At 41.5% G+C, this 17360-nt stretch overlaps 1 protein-coding gene across 7 annotated transcripts in view; it reads left to right on the top strand.

Moving 5' to 3' along the window:
• Positions 1-8020: 8020 nt before the first annotated feature.
• Positions 8021-17360, top strand: part of Raph1 (Ras association (RalGDS/AF-6) and pleckstrin homology domains 1) — a 109220-nt gene continuing 99880 nt past the window's right edge. For 3 of the 7 annotated variants that reach the window (XM_038338901.1, XM_038338900.1, XM_042055506.1), the window contains exon 1: positions 8035-8252. The gene's annotated coding sequence lies outside the window, so the exon portion shown is untranslated. Of the gene's footprint in view, positions 8253-17360 lie in introns of all 7 variants that reach the window. The other 4 variants (XM_038338895.1, XM_038338896.1, XM_038338897.1 and 1 more) reach the window with 4 other exon arrangements.

Below are 17360 nucleotides of genomic sequence, written 5' to 3' on the forward strand. Positions count from 1 at the left end.
ATTATCCCTTTTATGTACTATGCTACTATAACAGAATGGTATAGGCTGTGTGACTTAAGGTGAAGAGAAATCTATTGGCTCCTAGTTCTGGAGGCTGAAAAACCCCATATCAAGGAATTAGCTTTGTAGGGGCTTTCTTCCTGTGTGGAAGGCCTAAGGGCAAAGGAAACAAGAGAGTGAGCCCACTTTTGCCTGCACCAGCCCTTTTTATTATTATTTATTTTTATTATTATTTATTATTGTGTGATTAAAATATGCATGGTGAGACCTCACAAACTTATTCTTCCCAACCTCCCTCCCAAGTCTGTTGCATTAGGGATTAAGTTTCTAAAACAAATTCTGGAGATGAAATCAAACTGTAATAGTTATTCTGAGCTATTCACCTGGGTCTAATATAACCACAACGATCCTTATAAGAGGAAGGTGAGAATGGAGCCATAAGCCAAGGAAGGTAAGCTGCTTCTAGAGGCCAAAAAAGACAGCAGATATACCGTAGAGTCTCCAACAGGAATTCAGCTCTTTCAATATCTAACTTTAGCCTACTAACACTGATCATGAACTTCTGACCTTAGGAACTGTAAGATAGTGATTTATATTGTTTATAAACACTCAGTTTATGTTAATTTGTTATAACAGTGTTATACAATAGATGTACACATGTACATAATTGTGGATTAGAGCTCTTATTTTTAACAATATCAGAACAACACTGTTAATGATACTTTGTGAGGGTGCACTTTCTTTTCTTTCTTTCTTTCTTCCTCCCTCCCTCCATCTCTCTCTCTCTCTCTCTCTCTCTCTCTCTCTCTCTGTCTGTCTCTTTCCTTCCTTCTTTCTTTCTTTTTCTTTGTTTCAAGACAGTGTTTCTCTGTAAAATATCCCTGGCCACCCTGGAACTTCCTCTAAAGACCTGCCTGCCTCTGTCCCCCAAGTACTGGCATCAAAGGCATGCACCACTACTGCCCAATGAGTGACGTTGCATTTTCAAAGTAAAAATAACATATTTTTGTTGTGGTTAGCTTGTTTGGGGAAAAATTACTTCGTAAGTAGTTCTGATAGCAGCAAAGACTGGTTAGGATATTATGCAAGGTGTTTCAAAGAGAAGAGAGAGGCCTGGGAGCGAGCATGCCCACGAGCTCCTGTATGGTGTACTGAAAGTTTGGAGAAGGGTGGTAGTGGAGGGAACAGTGGAGAAGCAACAGTGTGAGACCTTCAAGGAGCCTGACTGATGGCTCCAGGAACAGCACTTGTGGCAGAGCCTTGCCTCAGAGGACGTGACTGAACAAAAGTTCTAAATATCAGCTGTTATCTGTTTATTGTTTGTTTTTCCATGACACATTTGTCAAGTGACTTTTCCCAAGCTGTTTAAAGAATCATATAAATAAGGCTACAAGGCAACAAAGGCAGAGAATAATTCTTTAACTCAATGTTTAGTCCCCTTGATAAATTCTACCAAAAAAGAAATGTGGTAAATGATAGGTAGACAGCAGTAGGACAAACAAAAGTTCCTTTTGATAAAATAATTAAAACTTCCCACAAAACATAGCTTTCTCTAAATTGCATATATGTGTGTGTGTGTGTGTGTGTATGCCATGAAGTATGAGAAATTTAATAATTTAATTTCTACAGATTGAGTTCCTTGTTTACATCTTCTGTGGCATACTACAGATGCATATTTATTTATGCAATAAAAATCTGAGACCCAGATGAATGTGCAGGATTTATGGAAAGAGAGTACTAATTTATCACGTTCACTGCAATGCAATAGATTCTATACTGATAAGTAATGTGTTAAACACACCATTGAGCACGTTATGTATTATAATGTCAACAAAAATTTGTTATATATAATGTGCATGTATGTGTCCAATCTTTACAGGCATCCTGTGTGTGTGTAGCAGGCTTTCTTTTAAGCTACCAACCAGCTCCCAAACTATGACCCGGAGACTCCTTATTAGTTACAAATGCTTGGCCTTATCTTAGTTCTTATTTTAATCTGTTTCTCTTTATCTACAGTTTGCCTCTGGTTTTTTTACCTTTCTTTCTTACTATATATCTTACTTCCTGCTGTCTCCATGTCAGACTGGCAGATGCCTGACTTCTAGCCCCAGTTGTGTCCTCTTTCTTCTTCCTTCCCTCCCCCCTAGATTTTTCCTCCTACTTATTCTCTCTGCCCACCAGCCCTGCCTACCCCTCTCCTGCCTAGCTCTTGAGTTCAGCTTTTTATTAGACCAATCAGGAGCCTTAAGCACGTAGGGGAAAACAAACGCAACACACCTTTACATAATTAAACAAGATACAGCATAAACAACGCAACACACCTTTACATAATTAAACAAGATACAGCATAAACAAATGTAACACATCTTTGTATCATTAACAAAGGCAGCAGAAACAAATGTGACACACCTTTACACCGTTAATGTAACAGTCCCCCAGCATAAACAAATGTAACTCATCTTTACATAGTTAAATATTCCAGAACATGTGTGGCTGTATCTCTTGAGCCCTGACTTGTCACTATGAATATAGTCCCTTCAATTCAAGAAGTACTTTTGAGGTAACTGTAGTGTGTTGAATTGTGTCCCCTTCAAAACTCATATGCTGAAGCCTCAACCCCTAGAGACTCAGATCGTGAATATATTTGCAGATCAGAGGTAATTAAGTTAAAATGGGGTTATTAGGATGTGCTCCAGTCCAGTATATCTATGGCCTTTATAAGAAGAAATTAGGCCACAGACACATAGGAGAATGAGCATGTGAAGACACAGGGAGAATATAGCCATCCCCAGAGAAAGAGAGAAGCTTTGAAGGAAACTTTACCCTCCAGAACTGTGAGATAACAAATTCCTTTTGTTTAAGACACTCAGTGTGTAGTATTTTGTTATGATGACCTAATACAGAAATCTATTATCTTTTAAGCACAGTGATAGTGGATAGCAATGGGATTTTCAACAGTATACAAAACATATTTCTCAGCCTCGAGGATGATCTAGTTTCTTATTTCCAGCAACTAAAGGCACCGATTCATTTGACTGCCCAACCATTATTTCAAATATAACTTGTCCAAAATTGAACTTGTGCCCCTCAGCTTCCCTGCTGGTGAGCGGGCTGTACTAGGAGAGGAAATACTGGCTTCTTGATCACACAACACAGTGCTCTGAACTTGACAGGCAGTCAACATCTATCTGTGGCCTTGGCAGTGACACCGATCCTTTGCCTGTCGCCAAACCCCGGAGTTATCTTGGACTATTACTTATCCACCCATCTGCCACCTGTACCTGTCAGTCTTTCCAAAAGAAACTCAGTTTTCTGTCCTTTACAGTTTTCAGCACTCCGTGCCTGGATTAGTTCAAGTGACTTCCAATTTCTCTCCCCTACTCCAACCTCTTCTTCAAGGTCTGCCAGATTTTTCTTATCAGATATCTTATCTTCCTTCTAGTTTATAAATATTGCTGAACTTTCCTATGTACAATATTCCATGTAAGATGCTGCAGAAAAATCAGCTTGTCTGTGTCTTTTGAGAAACTCAAGGTCTTTTAAAAAGAATCAGATTTGCACTACCACTGAGCAAAGATTTTTGAAAACATGATACACAGCAATAGTTCTGTCTAGAGGAACTAGAGATAAAGGAGATGTAACTGATCCGTCACAAACAGGAGCAGAGAAGAGAAGGGAGGGGAAACATTCCAGACAGAGGGAATCACATTGCAAGGCCCAGACCTAGGGAAATAGCTGCCAGATTCAAGTATGGGCTTGATCACCCACCTACTGTATTGCTTCCCAAACCTGCTTGGCCTTAGAGTCTCCATAATCTATGTCCTTTAACCTTACATCTCTAGATGGACATATTCAGCTAATAAAACATGTGCCTCTGTAATTGACTGAAAATCCACTTACTACAATATATTTGTTACAGCATCTTCCCAACCAAAGTGCTTTTCTTTCTGTAGAGGTGATGCCAGCCCTGATGACACCTTTTCAGTTTGGTCCTCCCTCACCTCTACTCTGACAATCTTCCCACTCCCTTTCCCACATTGGTCCCTAAGTCTTCGGGTACCAGATGACGGATGGATACTCCATTGACAAATATTCTCTGCACTTTAGACAGTTGTGAGTTTCTATATTATCTCTCATTCACTGCAAAAAAGGTATTTTTCTGATGAGGTCTGAGAGCTGCACTGTGTATGGGTAGAGATACATAAATTTAGACGGATGCTTGATGTTGTGTCCATTTATCAAAATAATAGTAGTAGGTTCACTCCTGAGACCCTGAACTCTTATGTAGCCCAGACTAGCCTTCAACTCAGGACCCTTCAATCTCAATTTTCCATATCCTGAGATCACAGGCAAGTGCCATCAAACAGCTGGCTAGTTCATTCATTTCAATTGCCAATTAAAGAATTCAGTTAATTAAAGAAATTAAAGAAAAATTTTAAAGTACCATAATCATATCTCCACATAACAAGTACTTTTGTCTTCTTGTAATTTCTCCTACATTTTACACACACACACACACACACACACACACACAATGTCTTACAGGCTGTGGTCCAGCTCATCCAACAATGGCTGCTCATGAACAGAAGTTCCGAGAATCCCGAGTAGCTGTTCATTCAGTCCATTGTCTCCTTTGGTCTTCAGCATATGCTGGAATCCTGAAGAAGCGGGCTCTAAAGCAGTGAAGACGCGGGGTATGGTCCTGATAAAAGGTGGGTTTTTCCACCTCAAAAGATCTGGATTTAAGGTTTATCTCCCCACCTCAAATATCCAGATTAAAAGTGGGTTTTTCCATTTCAGATAATTTAGTTAAGAGTCCCGCAGAGATGTGCCCAGTCATAGGGATCACAGGTCCAGTTGTAGTTGACTTGGCAACCAAGAATAGCCATCATGGCTACCAAAATTCTGTGAAGCCACTCTCCGTAAGAACACACTTTGTGCTGGGTGGTGGTGGCAGAAGCCCTTGATCACAGCACATGGGAGGCAGAGGAAAGCAGATCTCTGTAAATGTGAGGCCAGCCTGGTCTACAAAGCAAGTTCTGGGACAGCCAGGGCTACACAGAGAAACCCTGTCCCCCCCCCCAAAAAAAAACCAAAAACCAAAAAAAATAGAAAGAAAAACAACAACAAAAAGAACATACTTTGCAGAGTAATAGACTAGGAATCTTTTAAGGTGCCTAAATTTATGGCATGTGTGTGTGTGTGTGTGTGTGTGTGTGTGTGTGTGTGCAGGCACTCCATAAGATCTCTTATTGTACCAGGGCATATCCATTTCTCAAGATTATCTGGCCGGTAAACCTCATGGGCATTCCCATTTCCACCTCCCAAATGCTGGGATTAGGGATACAAACCACTTAGCCCAGTTTTTTTTTTTTTTTTTTTTTTTTTTTTACACAGGTGCTGAGCATTTGAATTAAGATCGTCATCTTTGCTCAGTAAGCTCTTTACAGATTGAGCTCCCATCCTATGGTAATATTCTCCTGTTTAAGTATTCAGCCAGGCTCCTGCTGCTGCATTTTTATTTCACGGAGGGTTAGCTTCATACAGTCAGTCTCCCTAGATTGAATGAAAGTCGCTTGCCTTTTGTAGAGGTTTCTGTCTCCTTCTGTCATCCCGTCTATTTTACATGAAAGTCTGCAGATTTGTTATATATCCCTCACCCAATCACCCTTCTGCCTCTGCCCAGCTGATATGTTATCTCCCCCCTCCCTCCTTTTGTTTTCATTCTTCAGTCAATTTTCTCTGCTCTCTGAATATATAGAGACTAAAACACATCAAAGAGTTTATTCTCTATTAAGCTCAAACTCCTTAGTGTTGCACACGAGCTCTTGACACGAGTTCCCTACTACCATTCCCCACCTAGCTGAACCTTCTCTGCATCTGTCTGGAAGAAATGGAATTACTTGAGAGCCAGGCTTCTTGGGCATGGTACTATTAAAGCTCACACACCCGCAAAGAGTTTTTGCCTTTGTCTGGAATGACTGTTCCCTCCTTATCCGGTTAGATCCTCCCTGTCATTAAACATGCTTTCCTGGTCTGGTTACAGACAGTTTTCTGGTAGTAGCTTCCCTACCTCCTCTATCCAGCAGTCTGTGACTTCTGGGGGGCAGGAGACATCGAGTTTTTATTATCTTTGCATTCCTACACCTTAGCTGGAGCTCAATAAACTCTAATCAAGTGAATGGATTATTTCATGGCTTAATGAAACTGATGAGAACCTGCTTATTTTGCTCAATGGTGTAAAGTGACTGTTTTCTAAGATTGGTCTTAACCAACCTAAAAACTCAGGGAACAGCTGGCTAAGAGCCATCGAAAGAGCACCCAGAAGCCTGTTTGATAAAGGTTTCCATAAAAATAAAGAGACTCTTTCTTGTAATGTTCACATTCAGCCTAGCAATAACATTCGATAACAACAGGCTATTTATTTATTAGGTTTGGGCATCTAGGTGTTTTTAATCTCAACAAACCTGGTCAAAAGGAAAATAAAGAGGCTACAGACATACATTTGTATAGATTGTTTTGTTTTGCTTGAGACAGGGTTTCACTGTGTAGCCGCCCTTGCTGTCCTGGAACTCACTCTATAGACCAGGTTGGCGTATGAATTATTGGTTAAAATTTCAAAGCATTTGTCATTTATACAAAGGTGTACAGTAGATACTGCAGGGTCTAAGGATGAAGAAAAAGTATGATCCTCATCAAGGGAAAAACATAGTGCACTGAAATAATTACAGGTAACAAATGGCGAATTCAACAAGGAAGGGAGACCATAGGAAATTGGTCACCTCCACTATTTTTAGTTTATTAGACAGTGGTATGTTAATTATGGAAGTACCTACTAAACTTAAAATACAAATTGCATGTATTTCCAAAGCACGGGCATCTCAAGTGTGAAACTTGTACGGTTCTAAACACCAGTTCGGACAGATTGTGCACCAGGTCGGAAAAGATTGTAAAATAGGACTGAAACCACTTGGAAATCCTTAAGAATATCAGGAAGGAGAATGCACTTAATCAAACTAGGATTTGGTCCTAGAACAGAGAAATGAACACTCATTCTTAGAAAGAGAACCAGAATTTCAGAAAGACATGGTCTCTCTTTTTTTTGGGGGGGGGAGGGAGGGAGGTGAAAATTCAAAATACACAAACTGTTAAAGAGCTGACAAGAAGACACGAAAAAAGAATGCTAAACTTTCAACACAGCCAATTCCTGATCACAGTTCAATTTCTTTAGTGTTAACAAAGTGTATAGCCAAGCAGAGGTAATTTAATACTATTTTTTCTTTCCTTTGGTCGTAATAAGGACGTAAATCGAAGGAAATCTAAGTCTGCCTAAGTCGAATCTGCATAAAAAAAATAAGCAGTAGCCTCACGGAGCTTGGGAGCAAATTCACTATTTAAGTGTAGTACTCGGGGATATAAGATGCCAACACACCCGTACTACGAACAGTTTCAGTAAGGGAGGACAGAACCTGGGGACCCAGATGAGCAGGCTTTGACGTGAAAAGGTAGAGATGAGCGGGGTGTTCGGGGCTAAAACGGGATCTCCTAAAGCAGCGCTCTCACATTTACCCGTGAGTGTCTGGGTTAGCCCGGGGCTGTTTTCTGGAGACTGAGGACGTGGACGGCGGCAGGCAAAGGTGCACAGCCCCGGACCGGTCTGCTCGTCGTCCCTCAGACGGGAGCCACTGGGAAGGGCAACGGAGGGCGGGACCGCGGCGGGATTTTCCTCTCGGCTCATTCATTCTCTGATTCACCGGTTCCTGGAGGCGGCTCACGGGGACGCGCTCAGGAGGCCGGCCGCGGCTGGGTGCGGCCCGGCGCCTACGGGTCGGACGGTGTGTGCTGGGGGGGGGGGGGGGGGTGGGGGGGGCGGGGGCGGGGGGGGGGGGCTGCTGGCCGGGCGGCGGGAGGCGCGCGCCACCGCCCGCGCCGGAAGTGAGCCGGCGGCCGCGGCGGGGAGAGCGCGCGCGCGCGCGCGGCCGGGCGCCAGTCGGTCCGCCCTTGGGCCGCACGACCCTCGGCCCCGCCCTGTGTGCCGGGGCCGGACGCGGGGGCTCTGTGGTCCGCGCCGCCGGGTTCTCGGTCGCCCCGCCCCGCCCCGTCCGCGCCAACGCCCGCTCTGTGGGTCAATCAGTCAGTCAGTCCCGGAGCGCGCGCCGCGGGAGCTGAGGGCGGAGAGGAGCGGCGCGCCTGGGGGACGCGAGCAGCTGCTGCCTCGCGCGGGGCTCCCGGAGGGCCGAGGGGCTGCCACGGTGAGTGCTCCCCCGCCTGGCCCTCGAGGTCGGGGAAAGGAAGGGTCCAGGTCCCCGGGAGGCGCTGCCGCCTCCATTTTCCTGGCTCCCGGCGCGGCTCTCCGGGCGAGAGCGAGCGAGCGGCTGCAGCCCGGGGCGGGGTCGCTGCCGAGCTCTCGGCGTTGGGGCTGCGCCCAGTCCGGCGGCCTGCGGTGGGTAGGGGTCGGCGGGGCCTGGGCTGCCCCCCACTCGGGGCGGCATCGTTGGAGACAATAGGGCCAGTGGGCGCCTGGGTAGGTGCGGCGGGGCTTCTGCTCCGCACTGGGCGCTGGTGGCCGGGGACTGCTCGCGAGTGGAAAGGGACTGGCCCCCCGGTAGCCGCAGACACAGCTCGATGCGGGTTTGTTCTAGCTTTTATGCCCTGCCCGCCTTCATAAATTAGTTCAATGCAGAGACGTCGAAAGGCGGGGTGCCTTCGGTGTCTTCTAATTAAGCAAAGTAATTGCTCTAGTGCTTTTTAGCCTCATCTCATCTTTCCGCGTACATTCCCGCCGGAAATCCAAACTGCAGTTCAGTGGAGGACGACAGAAAGGGAGGAGGCTGCCTAATAGTGTCGGAAGGATGCCTTCGTTTTAAGATGCTGATACCCTTTTCCTATTCAGACGTTGTGTTAGAATGGCCCCACTGTGTGAACCGGAGACAGCTTGATCCTTATCTAGACATAAAGATGTGCCTTAGTATGAAATAAGAGCTTAGGAAAATGATACAAGAGTTGCACGTTTCCTGTGTGTTGCATTTCATACATTCTGTGGGAAGAGCAGTTGGGGTGGATACTGCCTGCAGCATTTCTCATGGAGAAGTGGAGAGCCGCCCAAGTGGGTAAAGTCCTCCGTAGAGGTAGCGGGCTAGCGTGATTCGATTATTAAAGGGTGACTTTGTGTTCGTTCGAATAGTCAGCAAACAGTGTGGAAACCTACTCAGGTACAGTGGGAGACACAAAACGAACACCCCCACAACACTGAGTGGCAGAAAAGGCGCATTGAAGCAGAGTAAACTAACGGTCCATACAGAATAATAGGCTAGCTACGTGATAGTGGATAAGCAAGCCATTAACTCTGCAGTAGTTCCCTACAGGTAAACAGCCATACACCACCTGTTTACCTTTTAGCCTGTTATCAAGAAGGTTGAATGAGATAATGCAAAATTGGTAGCCCCTTACCTATCTGTGAGAGGCTCAATACATGCTAATTCCTTTTCCTACTGCTGGGGGTGGGGTGTCGGCTATCGATCTTGTGAGGGGGTGGGTCAGAAGTGAATATTGGTAATAGTACATTATAGAGGCATAACATAAGGCAGTGAAGAAAAGGTGAATTCTACATTGAGGTCAGTGGTGGGGTGAAACTATAGAAGCTGCCAATGTATGGGTGGAGTCTTTTAAAAGGTTGGATTTTTTTAAAAATAATTTATTAGCACATATTAATTTTACATAATAATGAGTTTCATATTTTCATACATGTATATCATGTATTTTGATTATTTCAACAGGACTAGTGGGATTTCAACAATGTAGACTTGGAGAGGAAGACATTCCACATGTAGGTGGTGATTATCTTTTTAGAGCTGGATTCAGGAGCCAGACATGGTGGATCATGCCTGTAGTCTCTGCTCACAGGAGGCTGAGGCAAGAGGATTGCAATGCAGTCCAGGTCAACATGAGTTAAAACGAGACCCTGTCTGAAAAACCAACAAACCAGCCACCCCCCAACACACACACACACACACACACACACACACACACACACACACAAAATCTGAATTCTCTAAGAAGAACATTGGAGAAGTAACAAAATAAGGACACCCTTTAAAATCCTTTCTTGCATTTGATTTTTTTTTTTTTTGCACCAGGGGTTTGTGGTATTTGGATTGACACTCACTTCTGTTTGACTTTAGTGAGGAACTAAGTGTGGCCGTCTCTTTGTGATGAGTATCAGCTCTGTTTAGTAGACACAGGCAGACTCGTCAGGTCTCACTGAGATTACTCAGTGTTTGGCTGACAGTAGTGGAGTGCAGACATCTTTTCAGAATGTTTACACAACTTTTATCACTGTTTTCTGGCCAGATGTTTTTAACCATTATCTTTGAGGATAATTGTGTTGTTTATTGTTTCGGTTTTGCTGGGTTTTGGCTCTCTTCAAATAAATACTTAGTGGACTAGAAAGAAACAAGGGCAGCAGATTCTGGGATGCACATTTGCTTTGGTTTGGAAGTTGGGAATGTCTATATTGGGATTCCCCAACTATTTCTTTAAGAAAAGTAATATTAATGGAGTAAGATATGTAACCACAGGCTAACTATTTAGTTCTTGATTTCTTTACCTGTAAAATGAGGAGCTTGGAGTAGGTTACTGGTTTCCGTGTTATTTCTTACTGATCTTAAGGTTTTGTTTTGAGACAGTTTTGGGGCCTGTGCTGGAACTCTAGACCAAGGTGGCCTTGAACTCACAGAGATCCACCTGCCTCTGCCTCCCACGTGCTGGGATTAAAGGAGTGTGCCACCACCCTTCTTTTTGAGGAGCTAAGATTGGTAGCTTGAGCCTTGAAGGGTCCAGGTAGAAGGATGCTGAGTTTAAGGTCTGCCTATATCATGAGACTACCTCAAAACAAAAAGAATAATTTAAAATTTTAATTTTGATAAAGAGCTTTTAAGGGTCTTTACACACTTGACCCACAGTTCATTAAACAGTTTGGAGATAGAGCTCAATTCGAGAGCAGTTACCATACATGGTAGGGACCTGGCTTTGATATCTACCACCACAAAACCCATAGTCTAATTTGTAATGTTTGAAATCAGGAGTGGTGACACCATTGTAATCAGAACACACGAGATGCTAAGGCAGGAGGAATAGTCTAGACTAAGCTATATACTGAAGCCCTGACTCAGAAGATGTTTTAAAATTATAATAACAAATAGTTACTATATAATATGTATTATTTTCAACACTTTATAGTATTGAATTATTCCTTACCATGCCTCTATGAAGGAGGTCTGTTATTTGAGAAAACAAGCAGAGATAGTAAGTTTCTTTCCCAAAGACTACACAGCTATGAAGTAAACACAGATTTACAACGAGGTAGCCAAATTCTTGTATTTTTACCACCTTCCTGTGCTGCCATGTTGTAAAACCAGCACATTTTTTCTTTTTCTCGTGGGTTAAAATCTTTATACAACATTTGCCCATTTTAAACATTAAATAGTTAACTTTAGTGCTGTTAACTCTGTTCATGTTGAGTAGCAATGATGGCTTGTGCCTTTAATCCCAGCACTCCTCAGGCAGAAGCAGGTGGGTCTCTGAGTTCAAGGCCATCCTGGTCTGCAAAGCTAGTTAGAGGACAGCCGGGCTACACAGAGAATCCCTGTCTCCCAGAGGAAAGAAGTTCCCTGTTATTGTGTAACTGTTACACTGTCCATTTACGGAGCATTTTCACAATCCCAAACTGAAATCCTACCTGTTAAACAGTAACTTCACAGCTACTACTTCTAGTAGCAACTTTTTTACTTTATCTCTATGCTTTTGACCTGGCATACTGGGTACTCTCTGAAAGTGTAGTCATTATTTTATTGTTGTTGGGCTTTTCTTTTTACCCAGAATCTTAAATTGTAGCCCAGGCTGTACTAGAATTCACTGTATAGTTCAGGCTGACTTAAGCTCATCACTGTAGCCTGTTTATTTGTTTGTTTGTTTGTTTATTGTTTTAGCACATTAGAGATCCGAATGACCTACAGACTCAAGCTTCCCTTACACTATCTCTGTGTTTACTTGGGAGTTTTAAATGAGCAATTGATAGGAAACTTAATAGACTGGAGACTTTCTAAACTTCGGTCCTGCATACTGTTTATTCATATAAAATTATCTCAACAACATATTACTGTGCACTCTGTTCAATTAAATGGACAAAGTCAAAAATTTCTATGGGGGTGTACTCATCCTGTTTAAGTCATTGCTTGTTAAAAACAATGAACATTTAACAGTAAGTCCTGGTAGCGTATCATGATGTTTTTGCAGCTCATTGTGCTGTGTTGTCTTGTCTCTTTCACACTGCTGCAGTGCTGTGAGAAGGATCACCATGACCACGGCAGCTCATACAGAAGTGCTGAGTGCTGGGATTAAGGGCATGTGCCTGGCTTAAAATTTTATCTTTCTTTACATGTTTTTATGTGTATGAGTGTTTTATCTGCATACGTGTATGTGTACCATGTGTGTCCACTGAGGTCAGAAGAGGCCATTTGCATCCCCTGGAACTGGAGTTACGGGTGGTTGTGATTCTGGCAACTGAACCTGGGTTCTCTACAAGAACAAGTGTTCTTTCTTCTTGGTAGTTGTAAATGCTTGATATGGTGCTACAAACTGAACTCGGATCCTCCACGAGAACAGTACACTGAGCCTTTTCTCCAGTCCCAACTTTTCATATTCTTATTAGTCATTTGGGATATAACTGTGTAAGATTTTTGCTTCATTTTAAAATTCAATCCTTTTTTTTTAGGCTTGTAACAGTTCTTTATATCCTAAATACAAGCTATTTATCCAGATATATTTTCTCTTAATTTGGTGCTTGCCTGCTTTTATTTATTCATTTTTGTGTGTGACAAGGCTTGTTATGTATCCTAGGATGACTTCAAATTCATTAAAATACTTTGACCTCAGCCTCCTGAGTGCCAAGATTAACAGAGTGTTTCATAATACTTACCTTGTACCATCTAACTTTTTAAATGTTTTAATAATGGACTTCATTAAGAATGTTAATTTTTCTTATGATTATAGGTATTTTCTGTGTCCTAATTCCTATTTCAAAGTTGAAAAGACATATTCCTGTATTTTCTCTTATATGAATTTTATAAGTTTAATTATTGCATGTCTCGTTATGCTCCATTTTAAATTAAATTTTTATTGTGGTATGATATAGAAATTGAAGCTCTCCTCCCTCCTTTATGTCTAATTGTTTCAGTATTTTTCAAAAAACACTTTCCTCTTTATCTGCCTTGAGTTCCTTGTTTTGAAAAGTCATTTGATTTTATAAGTGTGGGTCAATCCATGGACTGTGTTACATTGATGCAATAATTCCCTGTTCTTTTGCCAATATTAATTATTTTAAATATCATTAGTTTGAAATCAGGTAGAGTAAATCCTTCAGTCTATTCATGATTGTTTTGACTAATCAAAGTCATTTTTTAATAATATGGATTTTAGAATCACTTTGTTTGAGTTATTACTATTTTTGTGATGCTGGAAGTTGAACCACATTCCTACCTCCAGCTTGTTAATTTCTGTTTTTAAGAAAATATTTTTTCTTTTGATGGTGGTTGTAATTGTATCAACTTTCTAGTTTAGTTTAGGGAGAACTTATAAAGTACTGCATTTTCTAATACGATGATATTGTGCATCTGTCTGTTTAGGACCCTAATTTCTCAGTAGTGTTATGTATTTTTCATATGTAACATTTTATTACAATGTTACATAAGCATTGTGTTCAGCCCTACTTCTGACACTTCCTATACTCAAATCCTCCTTTATACATGCTTTCTTTTTACAATATAAATTAAGATTTAGTCTGAAGATTTTCCAAGTGATATCTTTATCTGATTCATAGAGGAAGGGACTATTATCCATTGTGATATCACAGTGCTAGAAATAGAAACTTAAACTGTCTTTAGAAATGTAAAACTAAAGACATTCCCAGGACTAGGGATTTAGCTCAGTGGTTGCCTAAACACTTAAAATTAGAAGTTTAAAGCTGTCTAAATTCTTTTGGCTTGTGTGGTTTTGGATACTAATTTAAACATGCTATGTTAATGTCCTGGTTTCTTTCTTTCTTTCTTTTTTTCCTTTTTGGTCAGTTTGACATAAGCCAACATTATCTAGGAAAAGGAGTATTGTTATGTTTGTAGGCAAGTCTGTGAGACATTTTCTTGATTAATGATTGATGTGGGAGGGCTTAGCCTCCTGGCAGGGGGATGCCACCCCTGGGCATGTGATCCTGGTGTTTAAGAAAGCAAACAAAACAAGCTAGGGCAGAAAAACCAGCAAGCAAGCAGTATCCCTCCATGCCTTCTGCTTCAGTTCTTCCCTCTAGGTTCCTTCCTTGAGTTCTCCATATGGTGAAATAATCCCTTTCCTCCCCAGGTTGCCTTTGGTCATGGTATTTTTCACAGCAGTAGAATCCTAACTAGGGCCGTTAACATGGTCTAATCTTTCTAAGAATTTTAAAATTAAAATAATTTTTTATTTGTTGGGAGGGAGAGGTATCAGGACAACTTTGGGAGTCAGTTCTCTCCTTCCACCATATGGATTTGGGGAACCAGCTCAGGTCATTGGGCTCAGTGGCAAATACTTTTACTCACTGAGTCATTTTACTAGCCCTAAGCTTTTCAGAATTTGAAAAACAATAGTCTTAAAAGTTTAATTGGAGCATACAGTTTTTTTACTGGTTTACATTTTATAGTTTGCTTTCTTTCTTTTTCTTATAATAATATTGACACGGAGTAACATATAAAGAAGAAAACAAAACAATCCTACTACTCAGAAATGATTACTAGTACCATTTTCTGTTTATTTTCTCATATATGTGTGTTTGTGTTTGCATAGTTCATTGGGAACAGTTTAGTTCTGCTTTTATTGAAACTGTTTTTGCTTTCCTGAGCATACTTAAATATTATCTTTTCTACATTTTAGATTTCTTTTCAAAAATAAATGTATTTTTAAATTCAAGTATAAAATATAAAGTATAAAACATTACCACTAGTAATAATCAGTTGCTTATATTTTTCTTCAAATAATTATGTTCAAAGAGATGCATGATGGCTGAGCAATGGTGGTGCATGCCTTTAATCCCAGTACTTGGAAGTCAGGAACAGATGAATCTCTGTGAGTTTGAGGCCAGCCTTGTCTACAGAGCGAGTTCTAGGATAGATTCCAAGGCTACAGAGAAACCCTGTCTTGAAAAACCAAAACCACAGAGACAGAGACAGAGAGAGAGAGAGAGAGAGAGAGAGAGAGAGAGAGAGAGAGAGAGAGAGAGAGAGAACTGTATGATGGAACTCCTCACGCAGATAATTTGTATTCCCAGGCATATTTTTGTTTGCATATTTTAATAAATAAATCTTTTTTTTTTTAAACTGAGCTATGCTTTTTTTTTCTCCCCTCCCCTTTTTCTCTCCTCTGACCCCCACGCTCCCAATTTACTCAAGAGATCTTGTTTTTTTCTCCTTCCTGTGTAAATGTTTGCATGTCTGTCTCTCTTAGGGTCCCTCTTTGTTGCCTAGGTTGTCTGGGCTTGTGGACTGTAGGTTGGTTTTCTTTGCTTTGTGTTTAAAAGCCACTTATGAGTGAGTACATATTATATTTGTCTTTCTGGGTTCCCAGGCACGTTTTAATACACCCACATGCTCATAAACTTTTAGGTTTCTGCGGTTGGAGAGATGCTCAGTGGTTGGGAGCACTTGCAGAGAACCCAGGTTTGATTCATAATTCATAATTCATTCACAATCACCCATAACTCCAGTTTTAGGTGATCTAATGCCCTCTTCTGGCCTCTGGACAACAGGAATGCATGTGGTGCACAGACATATTATGTTCAAGCAAAACACTCATACATAAAATTAGATAAATTAAACTTAGGTTGCTGTTCTGTGTATATGTATATATATATATACACACATAATATACATACATACATACACACATACATGCTTATGTTTGTAGCACAAATAATAAAAACCCAGAGACAGATGTTGGGGTTGAAGCTGAAGATCAGAAAAACAAAGCAGCCAAGGCGTTAGAGAGTTCTTACCTCTACCCAGGCTCAGGCAAACAAAGGGGCGATCAGAGAGTTCTTACCTCTACCCAGGCTCAGACAAAGGGGTGATCAGAGAGTTCTTACCTCTACCAAGGCTCAGGCAAACAAAGGGGCGATCAGAGAGTTCTTACCTCTACCCAGGCTCAGACAAAGGGGTGATCAGAGAGTTCTTACCTCTACCAAGGCTCAGGCAAACAAAGGGGCAATCCTGTCCTCAGCATGACTACCTGAGACTGCACAGAGACTGCACTGAATTTCTGCCTTACATTTCTCTCTAGTTCTGGGATTAAAGGTGCGGTCATCCCAAGTGCTGGGATCAAAGGTGTGAAATCTGTTTCTCTCTTAGAATGACTCACTCCAAGTCACCCAGGTGGCCTTGAGCTGGCAGAGATCCACCTGCCTCTGTCCCTGAGATGAGAGGTGTGGCCACCACTGCCTGTCCTTTGTGACTAACCAGTGGCTTAGGTGTGTGGCTACCTAGTGACTCTACTTTGCACTCTGATTTTCAGGCAAGCTTTATTTGTTAGATTACAAACAAAATATCACTACATATGTTGTTTTAAAATGTGGAGTTGGTTGGTTTTAGATAGTTTCTTACTCTGCTCAGTCTGATTTGAACTCAGAATCCTTCCAACTTAACCCCCAAAATGTACCAGTGCTTCTTCTTTTTTTTTTTTTTTTTTTTTTTTGAGATGGAGTCTTGCTATGTAGCTCTGGTTAGGAGGGTTAGGATGACATTTAATATTTCTTTTGGTGCCTGTCAATAAGTTGGACATTTAGAAGTGGTGTATCTCTGGAGCTTCATAGATCAGTGGTTCCCAACTTGTAGGTTACAACCCCCTCAGGAATCACAGATATCCTTCATACCAGATTTTACATTATGATTCATAACTAGCTACAGTTATGAAGTGGCAATGAAATAATTTTATGCTTAGGGATCACCACAACATGAGGAACTGTGTTAAAGGGTTGCAGCATTAGGAAGGCTGAGAACCACTGTTATAGATGATCTCCAATAGCTTCCCAAATGATGAGAAACCTACCTACTAGAATGTTCTCCCATATCCTCCCAAACCCTGCTTTATCACACTTTTTTCAACTGGATAGATGTATTTTTTTTTAAGAATTCTATTATATTGTAAATGTTTATCAAGAAACAGTTTCATTTGTAAATTAAAACTTTTAGGTGTGTGTGTGTGTGTGTGTGTGTACAGTCACACTGATGTCATGGCCCATGCATAGAGGCCAGAGTTAGAGGACAACATGTAGAAGTCAGTTT

The sequence above is a fragment of the Arvicola amphibius genome, chromosome 8 (genome assembly GCF_903992535.2).
Source record: "Arvicola amphibius chromosome 8, mArvAmp1.2, whole genome shotgun sequence".
NCBI lineage: Eukaryota > Metazoa > Chordata > Mammalia > Rodentia > Cricetidae > Arvicola > Arvicola amphibius.